Raw genomic sequence first — 23,952 nt, forward strand, 5'->3', positions numbered from 1 at the left:
TGGGCACTTCTTTATGCTCTCATCTAGTTTTGCTGAAACTCAGTGAAAATTTATGGAAATAATCCCATGGTGCCGTATAGAAATCAGACTGGGTTGCAGTTGCTATTTTTGTTTATTCCGAGTCCTTTGAACTTTCTATTGCTACATTTCTTTATGTATTCCTATTCTGTTCACAGCTTTGGTAATCTTTGATGTATTCCCTACAAGTCAAGTAAATCTACTCTGCAATTTGGTGAGGCACTCAGGATATTAGGTATCATAACATTATCCATTGGCATGTTAGTTTTACAGATCTTTACGTCACTGTAAAATGAAACAAACCGCTGGGATTACATTTGTTGTGACTTCCAGCTGAATGTCAGAGGCTAGGGTGTCTGAACTGGTTGGCCTAGCAGCAGCTGTCTTTGGAGGTAGGCTTAGTAACCTGCCATGCCTATCTGGGTCCTTCTAGCAGCTCTCCCTCTGGCTGGCTTCCTTATCCTGGTTCTGTCTTCAGACATCTGGAAAGAATTTAAATTTTTTGCTGTGTTGTCATGCAGTGAGACTTCCTAACCCCTTGTCAGATAGCTACTCTGCCTTGTAAAATTATGGTAGACTTCCCTGTTGGCATAATCCCTTTAGTGTGCTCCTTTGATATCTTCTTGACTGGGAAGACAAAAAAAAAATGTCCAAGCAGGGTGAAACAGGATTATAAAACGCTAACTGATCTCCTTTGCCACATCACACATACAACCATGGATCCTGAGAAGGAAACAAAGTAATAGCATATCTGGACATTGGCCTCTCTTCTTCTTCCTGGGTCTAGTCCGTTACTGGTCCTGAACAGCAGTTGCTATGTTTGCAGTCGTCTTTTAGTGTTGGAACTGACTTTGAGAAATAACACAGAGAAAAGCCTGACATGTTGAGTGTTGTGGTTTATTAGAAAATCCAACCTGATAAAGTTTCAAAGTCAAGTTCCTTCTTTATTTGGTACTTTGTCAATTCAGCAAGTGTAGCAGTTATTTTGACAGTTCTATGCCTTGCTGTTTCTCTCTTTAGAGTGAATTAAATGATCAATGTATTGTGTGAGAACTGCCATGGTAATAATATCATTAATAATAATTCCTTTCATATGCTAGGTGCAGAGACATTGCTATGCACTGAGTGAGACAATTTGTTAGGTTAGAATAGCATCCAGTAGGAGCTCAATGGTTGAAAGAAAGATGGGTTGTGTGTTCCAGATATTCTGAGGTATCCCCTCATTTCTGTTTTTGCAGAAAAAAAAAAATTCTCCTAGAAAGAATAAGTCCTTCTTGCTATACATAGATGCCTTGCTGACAATCTCAATCCAGAGATCATCCATGTCATTATTTTCAGTTAATAACATGAGTCATGAAATTATGCAATCCTTTTTTGAAGTTCAGTCACACTATTGAATCTGGTTAAATTCTTGTAACAAATTAACCCTGTGCCTGTCACTGAATTAGATTTCTGTGACAAAAGAAAGGGACTGAACCACAATTACAATTAAGTCCATAGAACTGGAAGGGACTTCTGTGTCAGTGAGGTCACTGCTTATTTGTATTACCTGTATCCATGTATATGAACTCCTTCCAGAATGCTGAAGGTAGAAAAGTGTACGAGAAAATTACAGGTGGAGTTTCAAGGAAATTATTTCTCTCCCTCTTTTCCCTGTCCTGGCCCACCCAAGGATAAAAGCTCTCAAAATACGAAATACAGATCTGAACTACTTCTGCTCCTAAAGTGGCCTGACTCCACCATGTTTTCCAATTTTCACTACCACTGCCAGTGTTCATTCAGTTCTGAGCAGGGCATTGTATGCAAACTTTCTCTTCATTTTCCTCATGTTTCATGTGCTTGGCAGTAGGTGTCCCTCTCTGTGTCAGTGAAGAGATCAAACAGATGTAAAGCAAGGGATTTTCTGTTCAGAGGGTAATTTTGCTTCAGAACTTCACAATTAACATGTTTATAGTATAGCAGTATTAAAATGGCAGGTATGAAATAAGGACAAAATACTATAAAAAATCCGGAAAGGTAGTGCCATTTCTTAAACATTATTTAACTGAAATTGAGACAGAAGATGACTTTTATTATAATTTTATATTACTTCCTGAACACAGCTATGTTCTGAAATGAAATTGCCTACTTATATTTTTATATCCTGTTGCTACTGAAAGAATCTAAACTCTGCATAGAGTTACCTATGTTCACAACCAAATGAAAAGTAGCAGCAAGATTCCAAATAATTTGACTAAGTTTTAAAAAACAGGTTTGGTTTTGTCTTGAGCTTGTCCATCAGTTGTGTGCTTTTTATCCACTACATGCATTTAGTTTTATGCAGTTATTTTAAAAGTAATAATTACCTTTTGTTAAAAGAAAAAAGAGCCTTCTACCTCATTTTGCTGTGTGTCTAATATTGTAGTAAAAAGAAAGCAACTTCATATAGCTTATTTGAAAGATACGACAGTGTTTGCTGTTTTTTCCTAGTTTGACTACAATACTGAAGCTGCAAAAAAGTCTTCCTTAGCTCTGATCATTCTCATTGTAAAAGAGTGTTGCTGACAGCAGAGTAATGAAGATTGTCAATGCAGTTTACATTGCACACAGTTAAAACAAAGAACTTCCTTAGCACAGCCTTTTTTTTTTTTTTTCCATTGAAATACAGGTGCTGTTGCAACACAGAAGACAGGCAGAGTTGCTCTATTAAATTTATAATTAACAAGAAGTTACTGATCCTTAAATACATTTTTCTGGTTTGTAGAAATCTTTGGTGTAAGGTTATCTTCATACAATATTTAATTTTTAAGGGTATATTGTTCTTGAGTAAGAGCAACTTCAGATAGCTCTGTTCCAAGGCTGGGTGATTTAATTATGTAGTAGAAATACAATGTAGTGTAATGCCAGTGCTCATTTCTGTGCACAAGGAATGATTTTCCCCTTTTACCATTTTTAAAACGGAAATGTGATGGGGTTTTTTTTCATCTTCTAGTGAGTTGGACTGTTTAGTCTGCTTATTTTAAAAAACATTGCTCTGACAACAAAGACAATTTTCAGAAATCTTTTGTTCCTTTCTTGATGAGCAATGATAACATGGAATACTTTCTGCAGGAAAATTAATTCAGATGTTTTCAAAATACTTTTCCATATAAAGTAGCAAGAAGGCTTGAATTGCAGTCGTCATTTGTTAAAAGATAGTGTTCTGTTGCTGAAGAGCAAATTGTTCGGCAAATTTTCTAGTATCATGGAGAAATACTGTACTGTCCTTCCTCTGCTTCCTTATTTCCACTGAGGTTTGCATGCTATTGAAGACAGGCTTCACTACTCAGAACTTGTGATGTTATGGGCACATACGGTTTGTTTAGGTCAGCAATGAGACCAGGTAGTATTTAGTTCATCAATATATTGGGAAGTGTATGTTATTTGTGGAATATAGAGTCGAAATTTCTTTGTGGATAACTTTATCCTACCTGTATAATAGCTTTGTCTGTTTATGGTGTGTTTTTTCATTTTTTCAACGCATTCTTCCCTGCTCCCACCTACGCTTTTCATCAGGAAAGATTTTTGGTTTTAATAGTATGTGGTTGCTTAAGAATTCTGTTCAGCTTAGCTGTGAGTGTTGTATAAGCAGAGGAAGGTGAATGGGATACTTTCTTCGTGGGCACATGCAGAACAGACAGCTGCACGATTTACTCTCATTGTACCAAGGAATGACGATGGTTTAGAGAAGGATGAGAGAGTCTCCAGCCACTCTAACACAGTGGCTGGTTTTTGCTGCTGGAGTTTGCTTCCAGAGCTCTCCAGAATAAAAGCAACAAGGTGTGTGTGTGCTTAAGGTCACTGACAACTGCAAATTAGGAGCTGTAGTATATCTGCCTAAAAGAGAAATTGTTTTTATGAGTGGGCTTCTTTCCTCCCTGCTTAGCAGAGGGCAGAGTTGTTCCAATTAGGAATCTGAAATATTCCTTATACCAAGAAGGATGTTGCCCTGGTAAAGCCAATGGTAAGTGGGAAGCATAAAATTGTGTCTAAGGTTCCCAGACTTATTCCATAGTTTTTTGGCATATAGGAGTAGGTACCATCTAAAAATTGACCCAGTCATTTTTTTTTTTTTCTTTCCAAATTGCAGAGGCTGATGAACTTTGTGGAATTAAATTTCCAAATGCAGTGTATGTAGCTCTGTATGTCACAATCACAGGCCTCCTGAACTTAGTCAATATTCAGCAAAAATAGCTGGGAGCTATCAGATACTTACTCCTAAATATCAAATTTAGCACAAGCTAACTACTGTTGCTAACATCCCATTCATTTTAATTACAAGAAGCTATTCCCAATGACCAACAACACAGCCTACTGGAAATGTAGAGGTAATGTTTTTTAATCTGATGTTGCAGACTTTGTCAACCATTGCCTGTATTCTGTTACTCGAAGAATTGCTTGAGAGCCTCTGTTTTCTGTCAGGCTTGCTATGGAGCTCTCCTGTGGTCTGATTTCCTTCTTGTTTTGTCTGTACCTAGCATTTGTGTTTTTGTTGCAAAATTTGAGTTCTGTGAAGATGGTGAACAAGGGAGAAATTTCTCTGAAGTACCTGAGAGTGCCAGAGCATAAATCTTTCTCTTTAGCACTAAAATTCCGCATATGGCTTGTTGGCATGTCCTGTTTAGAATCGCAAATAGTACTAGTTTTACAGGTTTCGATTAGTTGGGGGGGGTTCAGATTAGATGATCAGGGACCTTTGCTGTTTAGCAGGATTGTTTTGTCTGCATAGCAGGAGGTACGCTCTGATTTTCAGGTATAGAGAGTTTTATTTAACACACTTCTTCCTAATGCACGTAATTTTGGATGTAGACAATATCCCCAGGATTTCCTGCTCTATTTGAGTCATAGTGCAGTTGTGACTTCTGGCTCTTCAGCTGGTCTGAAGCTATTCTCATATGTTCAGAAGCTGGGCAGGTGGAGAAGGTGTAAAATAGTTATTTCACTGACTTTTCAGAATTCAGCCTCAATTTAATAGATACCTTTGTGCCACATGTTCGCTTGTTTGTTTTCAGTTCTTTATTCCTTAATAGCCGATGCATTCTCCCAGACATAACCAAGTTCAAAACGTTGAAGTCATCTTCTGAAAGGTGGTCATATAAGAAGCTCTCCTATTGTTGTGCGCACAGGTGGTTGATGGAGTTAATAAAGTAGGGTTGTGATCAAAATATGTAACATATCCCTAGTTAAAGCTGGGTCAGTGATACCTCCACAACAGAAATCCTATGTTGTCCCACTGGAGGGCAGTGAGCTACTTTGTAAAATGTTTCCCCTTCAGGAGTTTGAACATAGCTAGTACACTGAGAACAGAGCTTGTGATTGGATTACAACCTTTGATAAGGTTAGAACAGACTTCTTTTTCTGTAATAATAACTGGATATTGCTAAGAAAGGATTATTGCCTTATGTCTGCCAACATGGCAGCTCAATATTTATTGTTCCCTTTCTTCAGTGGAAGAAAGTGTCCAAGTATTAAACAGCTCTGACACCTATGTTTGCTTACCTAAGATAAACAATTTGATCATTGCTCTAAGCAGTGTACCTGACCTTTACATAGGCTAATTAGTTTGAATTTCTTCATCTTCCTTCTCCCACCTGGCCTGTTAAAGTGCAGAAATTTTGTATTATTGTAGTTTGAGATCATCCTGGTTTTACACTGAGTATCTGTAAACCATTATTCTTCCCTTAAGCTTTGATTATATGGGTTCACAGTAAATCAGTGGGTGGCTATGATTTTATGGGATTCATTGACTACGTACATGTTATTTTGCATATGTAAACCTATTAGAGTTTTTATGTGAGAAATTATAATATTGGAAGTTGCCAGGTAAGTGTACATGTTCTATTTAGCTGAACTAATGCTACTTAGATTTTGGGAAATATTATTTACCCTAATGTTCTGTTTTTAGAAGCAGGCTCTTACATATCAGATCAGACAACTTTAAGAGTCTTGGTTTCTAGAAGTAGTGTTTCCTTCTGCAGGATATTTACCCACAAAATGATAGAACCTTGCACAATAACTTTCCCATCGTTACTTAAGATTGCCAGTCCTTCCTTCAGCAATTTCATAAATTAGAAAATTCAGGAAGAAGAATGTGAATATAATTAAAACAAAGAACTTAGATTAGACATATACATTGGCATTTCTAGTCAAAATTTGCAAACTTCACTTGAGAAGTAATCATAAATCCACACAGGGTATTTTTATACTTGAGCTTCTACACAAAGTTTTAACAGAATTTAACTATTTGGCTAGCTGACCATCCAATTGTAGATGAACAATTAATTACTCTTATTTAAGGAACCACCTTCCTATACTAAGTTCCTCTATAACTATTGTCTTCAGGGAATATTTTCACACATTTTTTAATTAAAATTTTTTCTTAATTGATTCCATCAAATATAATGCTTCAGTAAGTAGAATCAGGTTTCTAGTCTGGACTCAAGACTGCTCATGTACACTATCTATGCAGGCTTTAACATATATATAATTACTATTATATCATAATAAAAAAGCATTTGAAATATTGTGGTGATATTTTACTGAATGAAGATTGACTTGTTCAGTGGTTTGCCTCTGGAGGAAGTATAACAGGAGATGACATTAACCCTTCATTCATCTCCAGTACACCCTTCTTAAGGCAAGCACATGATCCTTTCAGTCCCTGCTTTGCAGTATTTATTGACGGAAAGAAGGTTTGAACTGCAGCAACACTAATAAAACCGATAATTTTCATTGACTTACTGGTCAATGTGGTATTTTAACTTGTTTTTCTAATGATTAACATACATGAGAATGAAAATTAGTCAGCTGAAGCAGATCACAGACAAGGCAATAGTGATACCTGGTGTAACACAGGGTAGAGGGTGGAAAGGCTCTACAGCGGGATCTGAACAGGCTGGATTGATGGGCCAAGGCCAAATGTATGAGGTTCAACAAGGTCAAGTGCTGGATCCTGCACCTGGGTCACAACAACCCCTTGCTATGCTACAGGCTTCGGGAAGAGTGACTGGAAAGCTGCCTGGCAGAAAAGGACCTGGGGGTACTGGTCGACAGTTGCCTGAATATGAGCTGGTAGTGTGCCCAGGTGACCAAGCAGGCCTATAACGTCCTGGCTTGTATCAGGAATAGTGCGGCCATCAGGACTAGAGAAGGGATCATCCCTTTGTGCTCAATACTTGTGAGGCCACACCCCAAATACCATGTTCATTTTTGGGCCCCTCACTGCAAGAAAGACATTGAGGTGCTGGAGCATGTCCAAAGAATAGCAACGAAGCTGGTCAAGGGTGTAGAGAGCAAGTCTTATGATGAGCAGCTGAGGGAACTGGGGTTGTTAACTCTGGAGAAAAGCAGGCTGAGCGGAGCCCTTATCACTCTCTACAACTACCTGAAAGAAGGTTGTAGCGAGGTGGGTGTTGGTCTCTTCTCCCGAATAACGAGACAGGATGAGAGGAAATGGCCTCAACTTGCACCAGGGGAGGTTTAGATTGGACATTAGGAAAAATTTCTTCACTGGAAAGGGTTGTCAAGCATCGGAACGGGCTGCCCAGGGAAGTTGTTGAGTTGCCATCCCTGGAGGTACTCAAAAGATGTATAGACACAGAGCTTAGGAACATGGTTTAGTGGTGGGCATGGTAGTGTTAGGATAACGGTTGAATTCAATGATCTTAAGGGTCTTTTCCAGCCGGAGTTATTCCATGATTCTGTGATTCATCTGGGTTGTATTTCAACAGGCTTTGAGTTAAACATGCCAACATGATTCCAATCTCCTAGGATTATTACATTGACTTTTTGAAGAAACTTTGCTCTTATGCATGATGTATAGGCACAGTCTTCCATTAGAGAAGAACGAAGCCTTTGGTAAGTAATGATTCTCCCTAAATAGCAAATATAAACACATTTAGTGTGACGGAAAACACATAGTACGAAGTGATGACATATTTTTTAAAAGATTGGTTTACAGACAGCTTAGTCCTCTAACACAGGCTAAATTAACAATGACTTTTGGAGCCAATGCAAATGAGTAAAATTCTACTGGAATCGACTAAGCAATCATCTAGTAATAAGAATGAGTTTGGTCTCAGCCTCTCCAATAATGTGCCAGGTTTAACATTAAAATATTCATATTAAATATTAAATTTCCCCTGAAATAACTAAAAACTTCTCAACCATTATGTGCTAATACAGAAATTCTAGTAGTATTTTATTGAGGGGTAGCAGTCACATTATATTGAACCCCTAAAATTTTATTGAAAGAATATTCTTCAAAACCTATTAAGTGTACTTTATCATTAGGTTTTATAACCAATCTGATGCTTAAGTATCTTAGAGGGAGTTAGTACAACCTACCTTTGCATAATAATCTATTTAGTGGTCTCACTCTTTCCGTATGCATCTTTGGAAGTATTAATAGTACATCTAAAAGGTATTTTGATGCAAATTCATATTGCCAGTGCATCAAAGTATGTGGATACCTTTTTTCCTTATATATCACCTCTGTGCAGTCAACCCATCATCCACTAGTGGTTTTCCATTAGCTACCAGCAATGGACACAGAGACTGAAAGTACTGAGAGAAGGTAAGCTAGACATACAGAAACTATAAAATCTGAAATTCCCTCCAAATCCTTCCTGAAAGAGCATTTGTTCTTTCTTCAGTGATGTTTATTCCAAGAGTTGAGAAATCCACTATATTGTCCATGGGTAGGAAATACTTTTGCTGAATTTTCACTAAAGCCAATGGACTTGTACTAGCTAAGATCGTACTGTGTATTCATTAATCTGCTTAGTATACTGCTAAAGCTTTTCACCCATCAGCAGGCAGCGGGGTGTACTTGTTTTCAATTCAATAACCTTAGACAAAGCTATTGGGATAAAAAATCTAGAGACTTCAGTGTTTTGCAGGCTGGTCCCACCCAGGCAGGCACCAGCCCATGTCCTTGCACTGGTGCCTCCTGTCAGGGTCAGCACTTGGCATTCATCCTTGCTGAATTTCATGAATTTCCTGTCGGCCTGTTCCTCCAGCTTGACTAGGCACATGTGAATGGTACCCCTTCATGTGAGCATTATTTACTGGCTCCCTCAGATTTCACAGCTCTAATATATGTGCCCAAATGAGAGATTTGTTGTAGAACATGTAGGATCTTTGTTCACTAAAGCTTTCTTATTTCCAACCAAATTCTTCTCCAGCCTGTGAAGTAGGTCAGTGTAGAGGAAGGATAGACACGTGGCAAATTCCAGCCTCAATATTATGGTGGAGGAAGGTAAAACTAGGTTGAAAAATCAGCCTTGACTTCATAAAAATGACTTTCTCTTGGATGAAATAAACAAATCTTTTATATGGTAGTATTATCATTTTCAGTTTCTTTAAGTGATATTACTGCTTCCTGTGGCACCTACTGCAGGTAATACAAAAACTTCTCAGACTGATAGAGTATTAGAAAAAGCAGAAATTTAGTTTAGAATTTTCATTTTCTGCCCTGAGGCATGTTTCATGCTCTTTCTTTTTTTTTTAATCAACCCTGCGGTAAAAAAAGAGAAAAAAGCCAGATGTAATTTTGTCCTACTATACTATACGTCTATACTATCAACATGCTAATTCCTGAAAAAAAAAATGCGTAAATGCATAAATGGAAATATCAAAAATACATCTTGTAGATGGGATCATCGTATTCAGTTTTTTCTACATTTTTCATAGTTCTGTTGCTTATAAATGTCTATTTTCCTTTTGATTCAGATCATGCTGAAGAAACCATGTCAAAGGGACTTGGGAGATCACTTCCTAGTTCCAGTAGTCAAAGGTGTATGAGAATCACAAGCACTAACTCTTCTTCTTTATCTTCACAGCTCAGTTTAGTAAACAAAATACTTCCCTTCCAAGACATTGCAGTGTGATTAAACTAATTTTCATTCATCTATAGGACAGAAGTGATTATATTGAATGGTTTTGTTTCCTGCAGCAAAGCAATTTTCTGCATGACCAGCAATAATGTAATGTGGGAGATTTTAATAAGGGACAATTATTTTTAAAATTAAACTTTAAACAGAGTGCAGCTTGTAATAACACAGCAGAGAAGCACACAAGATTATTGAGCTCCTGTAAAAATATTAACATTGCAATTCACTCTCTGATGATTGAGTAGCATAGGACTGCCAGAACAAGAAAGATTTTCTTTCCTCCTTATTCCTTGCTTCATCCAAACCTTCCTAAAACTTCGATATAGAAGGAGCAAACTCCCACTTTCACAGAGAGAAATCTAAACATTTTTTGAAGCTTTTGTGAAAAATACAGTGTAAACATCAGAAAATAATATACTCAAGTCAGTAACCGTCACATTCCAGACAACTTTTTCATTTAAGTACATTGATGGCAATTTTTAAATATACGATCAAAGCCTCATTTTGCACCCAGAAGCCAGAGGCTGTAGAAAACACAGATACTCTGCTGAGATCTCAGTCTGGCCATACATAGCTTCTCAAAGGATGGAGCAATGTGGGATTTCTTACTGTATGAGAAAGGTGCAAATGCACTACCACTAGCTTTAGGACTATAAGATGACATCTATGACATATATAGGTCTTTAATTAGTGCTACCAAAGTTTCTGTTATTTTGTACAGTTATTTATTTCCCAAATGTGCTTGAACTATGCCCAGTTACTTTTTATTGGAAATCAGAAAAAAATATTAGGAAAACATATCTGATGGAAAAATGTCATCTCTTCCAATTTTGTGAGCTTGTTCCAGAGCATGAGTCTACTGCAGTGTAACCTTCCCTCTTTTGGTTATTTTAGATCTGGTAACTTTTACCATGTAAAAGAAATTATGTAAATAGGATATACACAACTGAAGAGTACAAGCAATTATTTACTGGCTAAAATAAAGAGCAGATAATCAGAACTGAGCTACTAGGGCATAGCCTAGTTAACATGGCCATTAATGTGCTCCTAATGAATTTTGCTGGCCAGTCTGTCTTAGATTAGGAGGCATTGGCCTGTATTGCTCTCTGTAATGGGCCAGTGTTCAATGTCAATCTGTGTTCAGCATTGCTGTTTTACTATCATTCACTTTCCTAGTTTGTGGGGTTTTTTTTCTTATCATTGTCTGCTCTTTCATAGCTCTAATTTTTCTCTTGAATCCTTCAGCTGTTACTTTGGCAACTATCTCATCTCTGTCTTTGTTTCACTTTTCTTATCTTGCGTGACTCTAGCTTATGTACTTTCTTATGTATCCTTTTATAAGCCTAAGTTTTAATGGTAGACCTTATCCGAGGTCATGCAGCTTGATGCATCAGATGTCGGCATTGGATCACAGACTGTTGAACTGCTGGGCCAGTGGATATAGAGGGATTCAGGAAAAAATCAATAAAAATATTTAATATGTGCAACAAGATCATTTCTCTTGGTTCTATTCTCAAAAAATGGCCAAGATGGTTACATGTCTCAAAAATTCAGCATAAGGCAGAAACTTGGTGTGGAATGTTAAGGATTAAATTCTAGAAACCTAATGTCTAATTACAGTTCCTGCCAGGCAGTCCTAATCAGTGATGCTAGAAATAATTAAGACCTACTTTGGGGATCAGCTCTTGATATATTTTTTTCATTTGATTCAGATCTGTGTGACAGCTGACAGACTGGTCAGTATGCTACCAATCTGGCTGGGAGCATTGGCATGTGTGAGCTCCTACCGCTTTAGCTAAAGTTCCAAAGTTCTGGGGACAGTAACAGACCTTTTCTGGTACCGATTTCATACTAGGAAGAAAGCTACAAAATCCACTCATATAAGCATTCAATAACCTGAGGACAGAATTTGCTGCTGATTCCATATTATCTTGAGCTTGTAAAGGTGGAATGGCTGCCACTTTTATTAATTGCTTTGCTTATTCATGATAATATGCAGAGTAACTGAAAATAAAATGAAACTGAAGTTTGGATCCCTGAGCAGTTCATTTGGATGGCAAGGCATTTTACAGAGCATGGAGAATCCAGATCCTGAAAGATTCCCTTAGAGTTTAAGACTACTGTCATGAGGAAGTTCAATTCAAATTTTGCAAGATATACTTTTAAAATAAAGGTTAGTTGGCCAGATTTAAAAATAGGAAACTAATAATTAATGCTCTATTAGATTATTTCTGTTGAGTAGTTCTGTTTTAATCCTTTTCTGTTATTTTCTTTTGCTTTCTGTGGGTGAATCAGAAATTTTGGGGAACAATAGAATGTTAGAGTCATATTTCAACTTCCAAAACACACTTGACATATAAGAACACATTTAACTGAAAATTTTTGGAGAAACAGCAGGACAAAACGTCATAGTGATTTTGAGACTGGTGTAATTGAGGCAGAGGAACTATTCCATGAATATGTTTTCACATATGAGACTCTGTACAAGCGAGTGTAAGGCGCAGAATGCAGTTAGCCATCTGGAAGATGAGAATGTCTAGATCTTAAGACTGATGCAGTCTTGTATGTACTGTGTTGGTTGACAGTGCTTTGCAGAAATTTGATTTGTATGAAATTACCACATTTCTAAAAAGCAGGTGAGATTTTCTTTTAAGTGATTTGATCTTTAAGTACCATGCAAGTTCTCAAAAAAAAAAAAAAATCAAGACCACTGCTTCACAGACTTCTCATTAATCCAGCTATTGACAAGAATAGATATATTACTATTGGATAATTGTTTCTAAATCCGACCTTACATCATGCAGAACATTGTCAATTACTTATTCCATATAGTGTTCAAAATGATTGTTTAAAAAAAACAGATAACACTGCCCCCCCTGCCCCCAATGGAAATACTTTTTAATAAAGTTGTCAAGTTCAATTAGCGTTATGAAATTTTCAAAGTCAGAAATGCAGAGAATATAGTAGGATTTATGTACCTATCTCATTGATTATTTCAAAATACCTCTCTGTATCTGTTACATCTGATGATGGAATATCTGGAGTATGACACCAGGACTGGATTTTATGGTTAAGATGACAGTACATTTGAAATATTATTCAGGAGTTTAAATGGTGCTTTTATTTCCTGTCCTAGCTTGAATGATGGCAATATGGAGAAAAAACTAGCACCTTTTTCTGGCAAAAGTTATGCATAGCCTGTAAAAGGAAAATTTAAACAATAATTTCCCTGTTGTTGCCAGATGATGTGAAGTGAGAGAAAGTCAGACTCCCAAATAGCTGCCTGATTTGTGTGTGTCCTACACTACTCTTTCAACAGCTCCAACCAGTTTAGCTACTTTCATGTTCAAATAAAAAACAGAGATTAATAAAGAAATTGTATCAAAGACATTCCTATTTCTTAAATTTTCAAAAATATTTTCTTTTTTTCCTCAAAACTAGACAATTTCCTTTGAACTAGACGATTTTATTACATGGAATTAAGAAATCAAACTGTTCTATGTGTATTAGGTCAGTGCGTGTTCACAGCTGTCTTTCATTACAGTTTTTTATTTGTATCTGATACAAGCTTCAGCTCATGAAAGTACATTGCCTCCATCAAAGAATGTAAGCATATGCTTAACGTTGCATACTGAAAATAGTTGCAGTGATTTCTGACACCATTCATGCTTACGACCTTAAACAATCTTACGTTTGCAAAATTAATATCTTAATGTATCTACTATTTCTAGAATATCTAGTTTCATTAAGGAGGTAGTAACTTGTGTTTGTTTATTCTTTTCTGTAAATTACTTCTATTCACTGTTATTTCTTCCATGTGTATAAATTTTTCCAGAAATTTTAAGTACCATGAATGAATGTTAATAACTGCTCTTTAAGCGAATAGTAAAGAAAAAACCCAAACTTGTCTGGAGTTATTAAGGAGGGGATATATCATCACAAGTCTTGAAGATTAGGGCATTTATCAGTATTTTATGCTTTTGCAGACATAACTCTATCAAGTCAGCTTTACGAAGTCAACATTTCTATGGCATTGGACTAGATGACCTCCAGAAGACCAAATCAAAATTGTTCTATGATTCTATGGCTTGCATAGTCAGATCACACTTTTTAAAAAAAAAAATTTCTTTTTTCTTTTTTCCTTATTTTACAGGCCAGACTGGTGCATATTGCTATGTCATACTTGGTGTGGTCACAACTCGGTAGTCTAAGTCATTGTTGAGTATTAGTCAGAGCAAGCACCAGTAAATTGAGTTCTATGTTGCTTGTATTTCCTAGGACGGGGTATGGCAATTTCTTCACCTTTCGTGCCACAGCATATCTGGAATTTTCTGCTGAGAACTTCCAAAGAAATTACAGAAACCACTGGGAGAGACTGAAAGGGAGGAGACCAGTTTGTCATGAAAGGATTGAAATGAAATTCTAAGATGGGATGTTAGATTTGCGAAGATTAGAGCCTGATATTATTCAAAGGGTGCAGAGAGAAAGGATCAACAGGATAAGAGCTGTAGTGCTATAGGGTGGGTATATCAGGTAAGAAATTTGGGTAAGAATATCAGGAAAGAAATTAAAGAGATGAAACTTTAGAATAACTATAAGCTCAGAAAAAAATAACGGTTTATTTGCAGATAAAAGTATGTGACTGTGGAAATATTTCTGGGAAACAGGTAATGGAAAACTAGCTATAAGGGGACTTTAAACCGTAGTAAGCCAGTCACATATAAATGTCTTCTAGGAAAGAAGAGTGTGGCACTAGCAGAGGTAATAGCACACTGTCACAAGTCTTTTCCCTCTTTGATGTTTCTTGTACATGGGAATATCTGACAGAGTATTTTACATAGCTGAGTAAATGCATTGACATTCAAAGCATTACAGTTGCATTCCATTACTATTTGAAAATAAGTTGGCAGTTATATTTGTAAACAGAAATTTGTTGGGAATATTACACATTGTTAGAAATAGTTTAAAACAAGTATTCATCCAGATGAATGGCCTTCACACCCAGATGTGTTTCCTGAAGATTTTCTGTACCTGTGTAGGACCTGATTATCCATCTTCTTAATCTTTCCTGCCAGTAGTTACTTGGAACGCATTAATCATCCTTGTGAACTAGCAACCAGTAATAAACTGAACAGAAAGGTTCAGATGCTGTGAATAGTTAAAGGTTATTTCCTTTACACTGTCCTTCAGCTCCTTTCAAACTCTTGGTTGCAATTTCAGTTTATGGGTCTCCTCTACCTGCAGTATAGTTGCATCATTTGGAGATAATAGCTTTTTAAGAAGACAAAGCCTGTTACTTTTTAAGGGAGGATTCCCTCCATCCTTTAAGGACAGGCTATAGAAAGGGATGCTTTCTGTCATGCCAGTAGTTTAGGACCTACTTATGTGTCCCCTATAGAAGGGCAATGTTATTTGTTTTTGAAGTATCTTGATTTCTATTAGTTATTGATAAAGATGAGAGCCTGCAGAAGCTGATATTAGACTCTAACACTTGTGGATGTCAATGAACAATGAACATTCAGCATCGTATTAGGGATCAGTGACATATCATATCTGATCTTGTGAGTAGTGCTTGTCTACACTCTGTTGTACATGTTCAATATGCCTCCACAATTTTTTTCAATTACTTGTATGCTGTCTAATTTTTTCTGGTTCACTGGACATGACATTGTCAAATAGAGTGACATCAGTTGTGATTGCAAGACATCTGTGTAGCTGCTCCCATAGCATCAAAGAATATCAGTGGCCAAATTTATTCTGCTGCAGTGCCCAGTTGAGCAAGGAAGCTTATCATCCCCAGAAGACTAAAGACAACTGAAATAACCTGTAAAAATTCTGGAAATAGTTACTTTGAATGGTGTCTTACTATTTTCTTAAACATTTCACAGAAGACACATTTTCCCATATCAGGCCTCATTTTTGCAGAAAATAAGGAAGGAGAAAGGTTCATCAGAAGTTTCTATTCTCCTTTGTTATGTAGTGCTTGTACCACTTTGCTTTGCTTTTTTTAGATGAAGACATGGCATTTGCAGTCATTCTTCTAGATGCAGATGAGGAAAACCAGTGGACTGCTAGTCTTCGACAGGAGTGTTTTGAGCAGACTTCGGGAAATTATCAACATTTCACAATTATAAATTAATTTTGCATCACTGATGAAATCTCATTTCCTCTCTTATGTAACCTTTCACTGGTAAGTACAGTTTTCTTTCCCACTTTCACCCTACAGCTTCTCAGTCATGATGGCAACTTCTTGTGTACTCATGTGCAAAATCCTCGAGAGTCCGAGTTCATAATATGCTTCTATGTGCCTTTTTCTAGTGTTACGAAGAGAGTTTCATGCTGTGTTTTTATTTCCTTTTTTCAGGTATACAGGGAGGATTTATTATTATTATTAAATTTTCCTCAGAAAATAAAAGGTAAGTAGTGGAAACATGAAAACTTTCAATTATGCCAGATTCTGTACTGCAATGAATATAAATCTGCGAGTCCTTTCCTTTGAGGCTTCTGGAATTGATCTACAACTGTGGGAGGTTATGGCATATTTAAAGCTTTTAATGGAAGCACCACAATAAACTATTACAAAAATTATTTATCTAAATTAAGTGAGGTTTTACTGATGACTAATAGTGTCACAGTAATAGGTAGTGTAATGGTTTCTTATGGGAATATCTCTTTTAAACTTTTGTGGTGCAACAAAATCAGACATGTTATCCCAGCATTGTAATATATTAAAAAAAAATTTTTGCCAGCCTATCTTTCGTAACTTTGTAGTGAAGGAACACCAAGCCTTCCCTTAAGAGTCTGCTCCAAAACTTCACGCCTTTAGCAGTATCTTCACATGAACATCATCACTGCCAGACCCATTTGTAGCTAGTCCAAGTCTTGTATCTGATATGGGCCAGCACCACCTCAAAATAAACACGGCAGGCTTCAAAACAGGCAGGTGTGTGCTAATAGCCTCCCAGCCACATGACATGTTTTATTAACATTTGCTAGTTGGAGATGAAATAATAAAAAATGCAGTGTAAAGTCTAATAACCATTCTAGTGGTTTTGTAACCAAGATCTCTTATAATTTCTGACATTATCCAGGTAAATCTATGTAAGTACATATTATTTGACTGTTTGCAGCAGTCCTATAATCACAGTGTTAGGGAGAACAACAAACATGCCAGAGAAGTTCCTTCTTCCAGAATTTAAAACACCAGTATAAAACAGGGGACAGCACTTTGATGCAACCAGTCTGAACAGAGTAAAGTAACAGATGATTTGTTTCCTTTGCACAAGTTCTATACAGAGACAAAGTCCATGTGAAAGTTTAATGGAACTGTTAGTGCCAAAGTGATAACTTGCAGCAGAAATACATCGAAGGAAAATGTGGGAATCACTTAGTGTCAAAATTGTAATTTGCTCCTTTCTCTTGATATACTGCACATAGTTTATCTGCTCCACTTCTCTCATGCAGTATAAAGAACAAAAGGTTCAGGGCATAACAGATTAATGAGACATTTGTAGAAATATAAATGAGGAGGTTAGGAGATATACATTACTGTAAGCTACAAGATAGATTAATGTAATTTCTGTTTGAAGCCTCAGACTGAATTCATCAGTGTTTCCAGGAGAAAATGTGTTACTGGGAACATGTTTCAAGAGAATTTTGGAGTATTGTTTTATTGGGAGCATATAACTGGAGACATCTATTATAAATACAGAGCTTAATTCCATAGGATGTTGAACAGTTTTCTGATTGAATATAGCTTTTCTTTGACAACAAGGTGAAGTAATGTCAATTCCATGTCTAAGTCTTAGAATATAAGTGAAAGAAAAGCATGAAACTACAGGTGGTAGAAATTGCAGAGCTCTAAAAATACATTTTATTTCCTTCATCATACTTATATCACTACCTTCATTGCTTTTCTGAAACTTTTATTTGAATGTTTTTGTCTTAATCTTCTCAAATTATTAAATTAAATTCAAATTAAAAAAATACATTTTTTCTTGAGGTACAATAAAATGGTCATAACACACTGCTGATACTTCTCTGTATGATAAACCTCAGTTTAGCAGATTTACTAACAGATTTAAGCTTACATAGGAATGGATTTATACGCATGCATAAATGTCATTGTTGTTTTTCTCTTGATCTTTTCGTATATTAGACCTCAATACTGTTACTTTAAGTATTTTGACAATCTTTTATTCTCTTTTGTAGCAAGAAACACCTGAAATGATGCAAAACTGCAGTTCAGTACAGTAAGAATTTATTTCTTTAACATATGAATGTAGTTAAAATCATAAAGGTGCCCCTGTTTTAGGGAATTAATACACATGTAGAAGAGAGGAAGCAAAATAACCTGTGAAGCAGGCTCTTTCTTCTTTCTCAGTTGAAGACTTTTTATATAAATATAAATGTCATCTGCAGTAAGGGTGATTCTATCTTTTCTGTGCTGTTAGCAAATTAAATGGTTAAACAATATAGTCACGCCATTATAAAGTGTGAGACAGGAAACATCAAAAAGTCCAAAGATGCTATTTCACCAAAAATGAACTAACAAATTGGTTCCTGGAGCTTTTATCTTCTCTTCCCAGGCAAAGTCAAGGCAACAGAAGAAGTAAAAGTTTGTGATGTGATAGTGTGTCCTAGTTTTGGCTGGGATAGAGTTAATTTTCACAGGAGGCTGGGAGGGGACACAGCCAGGACAGCTGACCAAAAGAAGCCAAACAGGATATTCTATGCCATATGAAATCATGCTCAGTATATAATAAACTAAATCAAGAAGGTATAGTTCTCTAAAATATTGTCTGTGGTTACTTTTTATTGCAGCCTTTCAACAAGAAGGGAAGCTGTACAATCTAAAATATCTGTACAAGACTCTGGTGCTACTGGCAGTTTTAAGCAGAAATGCTGGTTAGAGGAAACATAGCAGGTTATATTTTTCTGTGATTTGGACAGGAATAAAAATGAGATCTTACTCTGGTGACTCATAGGTTTGATCATAAATCACATTTTCTAGAGGAGTAATGTAAGGCAAGGCAAGGCCTTGTCATATACTGTAAATATCTTGCCAAATTGAAACTAATTGTTGTTAAGAAATTCTTTGAAAAGTTGAAGCCACAATGACATCAAAACTCTTGGAAGGGAGGAGACTGCTTTTGTGATAAGAATTTGATCAAAATGACAGTGTTTTATCATTGTAGAGATCTTAGCTGATTTTTCCCTACCTATTTACTTTTGCCATGAACAAAAATAGATACAGCAGTGCTTTTGGCAAAGGGTGTGGTACTTCTGCAACACTTCTTCCGTGGAGAGTGAGTTACTAAGAGTGAGAGAAAGGAAGATAAGTGTAAGGGGTGGGAAAGAGGTAGACATTTTGCATCACTCTTGAATCACACACAAGGCATGGATGGCTAAGCATCCCGGGACTCTGATTTCAGTGCTGAAATGGGAAAATAATGTACAGCCCTCCCAAAGGGAACTGATATGCATCACTACCGTATTTTGCACATCGTTGTTCCTAGTGTAGTCTTTGATGTCAGCTAAGGAGAGACAGTGTACCCCTATCCTTTTTTTTTTTTTTAATCGGCTAATCTTGAACAGACAGGAAGCAATGGGAAGGACTAGGGGATGCCCCTCGCACAACTGCTTTACTTGTTCTAGCCTTCCTTCTGTGGCTATATCAGTGTAGTGAGCCCCAGGCTAAGCATTAAACAGATTTCAGCTTACAGAAATATATTTAGCATAGTCAACTTTGAAATCTTTCATCTTATTGTAGCCATCTACATCTTAAGGATATGAATTCTAAGATGGCTTCCATTTACTTGTCCTCTCTCCTAAGTATTAGCATGATCCTTCTCATTTCCTGTGAGAAGTTCTAGTAACAAAAAAACCCCAAGACTTGTAATACTTCCAGACCATGACAGAAGTTTTTGCTGGTTTCCTATACAGATGTAATTTCCATGCTTTTTGCCTATCCTTTGGGTCTTTTTTATTATTTTACCTCGGTGTTTTAATTTTAGATTTCAAAGACATGGGACTGGCAGTCATATAAGAAAACAATTATACTTCAGCTCAAAATTATGCTTACCCTTCTATGCCCTCCTATTTCTGTGTTGATCTACTCAAGAAGTGGTGTTCAGATGTTTACTCCTTCTCTCCCCAATTTCCAGGCTTATTTGTGGCCACCTGATATTAGTAAACCCTGTTTACAACATCAACATCATGCAGGTCAACAAAGATTTTGCCAACTGTTTTTGACCTTTAAAGAAGAGCTCATGTCAATGTGGCTCTTTGCAGTTATCCAACAGACCATTGCATTCTCTTGAGGTATGTTCCAATTGTCATTAAATGATCTATAAAATAAAATTGTTCTTAATCAAGACTTAAGAATGTTGTGTAAGCCCTATTTAATCTTCCTGATTTAGTAATTCCATAAAATCACGCTGATGTAAGGAAGATTGTACTGAGTTAATCAATTCTGTTTTCTAACATTGACAAATAAGGAGTTCATAGCAAAGAATACGGCAACTGCATGAGGTTATCATCCCATTCTTTTTTATAAATTCTCAGCTTCCAGTAGTCACTGGTAGAAGGATCTCTAGAGTTTCACCCCTGTATTTATGTCCAGGAGACCTACAAATTTATTTAGGAATCACTGCTGCATATCACTTGGCAGTTGGTCATATTTGGGACAGTATTTTGAATGAGTTATTTCAGCAAGTGTGGTGGTTTTGCTTGACTTAAGAGTAGGTCATGAAACACAACTTTCAAAACCAAGTGGTATCATGAGTCTAATGATGACTTTGGGGTAGGTGGCCAGATATCCCTTCAATAATCTTTTTGCTTTGTACACAAGTATTCTATAAACAAACCTATTTTTAATTTGTGTTTGAGACTGATGTTCTGCAACATTCAAAACATGGGTACATCATAGATATGTATTTATGCACACTCCAGTTTTGACTTTATTCCTTTTCTAGTAACTCCTAAAACTGTAATATTTTTTTATTTGACTACCAATGAGCTGTATGTGATGACCTTCACACCTAATATACAGTAATATTGAAATCCGGTCTCTTGAATCAGTTGCTTATTGTCTCGAGTGTGGAAGACAGTAAAGAATTTGAGGTTAATCTCTCTCCTTCTCCCCCTCCTCCTCTCCTCAGCCTTTTCTATCATACTCTTCAGTTTTGGTGAACAGCTGTCTGACAATCTTCTGATGTTACTTGCACTGATATACATCTCCACCTCTTCAGCACTGACAGTTAAAAAAATTTAAAATACAGATAGCTTTGTCCCTTGGTGGGAATGACCAAAATAAAATAGTTTTATTCTATGTACCTGTGGGAAGGAACAAAAGGAAGGAAGGAAGGAAGACTAGCTAAGATGACCTTAATTTTAAGGGTCAGTTCTAAATTTATAAGGTGCATAACCTGTAGAGGGGGCATGACTAGTGATTTGTTTAAAATGCTATGGAAATGCTGGACTTCAATGATATAGAAATATCTGCTGTAGAGATTTTGTAAAAAGAGGTGCCCTTTGGACAGCTTGCAGTGTTGCTTCTCTATGTGCATGCTGACTTCTCTAAAGCATATTAGTAGACAGCCCAGGCAAACCCTCCCTTCGTCAAGGCTCCTCTGATTATTCTTCCTCCTATTCCCATTATACTTTATCTCTTTTTACAACTTGTTAGAAATGTAAGTCATACTGCAGAGAAACTCAATCCTCTTTATGCATTTGCTAACTCTTTGCATAACAGAATCGACTTATTTTTCTTCATAGATAGCTAGCATTATAAATTTGTCTACATTTGGAAAACAGGTCATGTTCTGAAAAAGTTAAATTATTAATGATTCAAATAGCACGAAAAACAGAAGGAAAAAAGGTAATTAAATCTTGATATGTTTCAATACTAGGAGAAACTAAAGCAAATTCAGCTTACAGGCGTAATATTGCTGGACTCAAAATCATTATAAAAACATGAGTAGAAATGAAAAAAAAATGGAAAAGTCAGGAAACGAAGAAAAAATATTTCATTTAAGAGAAAATTCTGTAAAAATAATAATATAGAAAAATGCTAGTAACTTCAGCATTTGTGTTTGCATGATTTATGTGTATTGCTCTCTCTTTAAATACATAGTAGCAGAGCAGCAAAAATCCCCAAATTTGTGGCTTGTCCTGGAAAAGGCATCGTGTGAAGTGATCAAGAATTAGTAGGCAAAGCACACCAAAAGCAGTGGAAAAGACTGAAGTTCACCAGCCTCTAAAGCAAGCTCCGTTGTTGTGTGGGTGCAATGCCTGGAGAGCAGAGGCAGGTGCGGGTCGCACCGCTGGGTCCGGCCACTCGGACAGGAGCAGCCACTGCTGCCTGGGGTAGGTGGCCGGGGAAACCACGAGAGGAGAAACTGCCTCCCGTGGGGTTTTCCTCTTAAAGGGAGTCGCATGAGAGCAGCGTACTGTGCTTCAGATTGAACACCTTTAACCACACCTTTAACCACCATTAAACACCACACAGCAGCAAAAGCTGGGGACAAAAGAAATCTACAATACTCATTTTTGAAAAGGGCAGAAGCTTTTTGACAAGAAGAAAAAGTGGGCAACTAGAAGAGTTGAATCTTTGCGAGTCAGCTGGAGACTGAGGGATACTGTATGCGGTGGAGAAAGACAAAAACTGAGAAGAGGCAGCCGGCATCGCTAACTCGCTGGCGTCCAGGCCCTGGCTGCACCGCGAGGCTCTGACTGCCCTGACGAATTGTGCTGGCACCGACAGGGCTGCCCCAGCCGGTTCCCGCCGGCTCCAGCGGCCCCAGCGCAGGGCCCGGCCCAGCCCCGCAGCCACGGGCGCCTCGGGGAAAGCCGGGGGGAGAAAGGACAAAGCGCTGCCCGGCAGCCGGGGCTGAGGGAAAGCGTGTGAGGAACGGCCCTGCGAGCCCCGGGGAGGGGAGAGTGGGAGGAGGGCGGGAGGGGCTCCAGGCCCCACGCCGGGAGAGAAAGCTGGGACCCCGGCGGGGCTGGGGCTGCCCTGCAGCCCCTGGGCAGGGCCCGGGCGGGAGCAGGGAGAGGCGGGAGGAGGCCGGGGAGGCAGAGAGGGGCTGGGCTGGGCCGGCCGCAGCCCCCCGGTCCCCATCCCCCTGCGCCGCTGGGGAGGGGTGAGGAGATAGAGGAGTCAGGAGTGAAGGGGTAAACGTGAGCCTGGGAAAACAGGGTGGGGCGTGTCAGAGGAAAATTTTATTTTTTTGTCTTTGTTTCTCACTACACAAATCTCTCTTGATAGGCAATAAATTAAATTAATTTTCCCCAATTTGAGTCTGTTTTGCCTGTGACAGTAACTGGAAGGTGATTTCCTTGTATTTATCTTGACCTGTGAGCTCTTCCATCTTTTTTTCTCCCCTTGTCCTGTGGAGGAGGCAGAGTGAGAGGCTGGTAGCTTGGCCCTTAGCCAAGGCTAACCCACCATACCTGAGCACCCTCACCTAGACCCCTCCAGGCACACTTCCTCAGCCTGTTGGCCTGGGAGCTCCATTTATGCGCAGGCCTGGCCTTCAGTCCTTGCCTGAACTACCTTGTGGTTGTTGCCATTTGTAGTCCTGCCTCCTAAAGGGGCCATGCACCTACATTGTGGTCTTGCTTTCAGTTCTGTGTCTAGCCCTTTTTCCTACAGCTCTGACTGGGCTCCCTGGATGGATTCAGGACCTGCTTTATCATTTTGACTCTCTGGGACCATCAATCATAGACGATCTTTAAGGTCCCTTCCACCTCAAACTATTCTGTGATCAATGGAGCCTGCTATCAGCACTTCTCTCGAGTGCTGTGGGACTGCACTCTGGTTGGCAAGAGCACTGTCCCCCCGCCTTTGCTGGGGTCATTCTCGTTTCCTGCTCATCCACCCTCACCAGGCAGCCCTGCTCTTACAACTCCCTGACACCAAGTGAGTTAAATTCCTAAGAGTTCACTAAGTTAGATTTTTCTTCAAATGAGGACAACAACCATATGCTCTTGCAAACTTTATGTAAAAAAGCCCAAAAGC

This window comes from Opisthocomus hoazin, chromosome 3, assembly GCF_030867145.1.
Source record: "Opisthocomus hoazin isolate bOpiHoa1 chromosome 3, bOpiHoa1.hap1, whole genome shotgun sequence".
Taxonomy (NCBI): Eukaryota; Metazoa; Chordata; class Aves; order Opisthocomiformes; family Opisthocomidae; genus Opisthocomus; species Opisthocomus hoazin.